A 1,396-nucleotide genomic window follows, 5' to 3' on the forward strand; every position below is an offset into this window, starting at 1 on the left:
CCCGGGTAGGATTAGAACATTTCTTGTAATTACTGCTTTATGCCTATGAAGACTAACATTTGAATTTGTGAATGATTCCTGTCTTCAAACCAGGTTAACTATGCTGTTCTCTGAAGAAAAAGCTTTCCATAAATTATTAACTTGATTCCAGTAAAATATGGTCTCAGCAAATGTGAAAAGAGGAAATCATGTTATTTCTTTGTTGAGTCATGATACAAAGGGAAAAATGTTTTTTTGTACTTCTGTACAAAAAATAGATTTATAGAATTCTGATAGGTAAAGTATTAAAAAATTTAATAAGCTCCTTCTTTGTCGGGAAAATAAAAATGATTTCATTGTGCTCAAGTTGTGAATCGATTAGCAACCCCAAGTGATTTTCAAATTGGAAGGCAAATTACTGGCACTGAGTTAAGCAAAAATAGATCTGTCTTCAACAGGAACATTATAGAAATCAAGACCTTCTTGCTGCTGTGTATCTGGTGAAGCCTGGAATTAGGTGCTGCATGGCCCAAGCCATCAGCTAAATGTGCCAAGAGACTGAACTTCATATGACAGTCTTCTAGGGAGCTATCTTGCCAGTTACTGGGAAGAGACGAATCAAAGATTTCTTGAATATGAGATTCCAAGCGACTCTGGAGATCTTCAGGTAGCACCGAAGTTCAGCTTGTAATGGTGGCAAACCAGAATAAGTGCTTTTTTCACTTCTTCAGTCTTGCCACCACTGGTTTTTTCTCTTTTTTGTACCAAGACCAAAACTGTCTGTGTGCTGCCCCAGCAACCACTCACATCCAGCCTCGTGGAATGCCAGATACAGTGCTGCCGTATTTGAGAGGATCCAGGCAAATGTCTTTAGTTGTGCTGCTATGGCTGCTTTGGTGTCTTGAGTGAACTGAAAAACATTTACCTTTTGTGGTCATTTGGACTTTGAGAAAGAGCCAGAAGTCACATGGAGTCAGATCTGGTGAGGAGGTAGATAAGAAAACATTGCAATGTTCTTATAAATCTGCCTTTCTGTTGGCTGGCACATAACACCAGCATTCACCATATTTTTGACCAAACTTCATAAACACATTTATGAAGAGGAGTCCCACAATTGCTTCAGAAAGCATCCAGAATGATAGAATAAGTGTGTTTGAAGCAAGAGGGAATATTTTGAGGGTGAATTAATGGCAATGTGTCGTTTATTATAATAAAGTTAACCTTAAACATTCAGCTTACATGGTGATCAGGTTTCAAAATGTCCACAGTCTTTGAGGTAGACACTATTATTATCTACATATTACAGAGGCAAAAACTGAGGTTTCAAGGCATTGGTTATTTTGAGGTGAAGCATGCATTTTAAATATCTTATCAATGGCCACCCTTCTTGCCACTCACATACCTTTGTCTCTCTATG

The 1,396-nt window shown here is 38.0% G+C and overlaps 1 pseudogene; it reads right to left on the minus strand.

The window, feature by feature from the left end:
• Window positions 1-357: 357 nt before the first annotated feature.
• Window positions 358-917, minus strand: LOC111754621 (large ribosomal subunit protein mL50-like; annotated as a pseudogene).
• Between the last annotated feature and the right edge of the window lie 479 nt (window positions 918-1,396).

The sequence above is a fragment of the Cavia porcellus genome, unplaced genomic scaffold, assembly GCF_034190915.1.
Source record: "Cavia porcellus strain 051 isolate PalLab524CR breed Dunkin Hartley unplaced genomic scaffold, mCavPor4.1 scaffold_10, whole genome shotgun sequence".
NCBI lineage: Eukaryota > Metazoa > Chordata > Mammalia > Rodentia > Caviidae > Cavia > Cavia porcellus.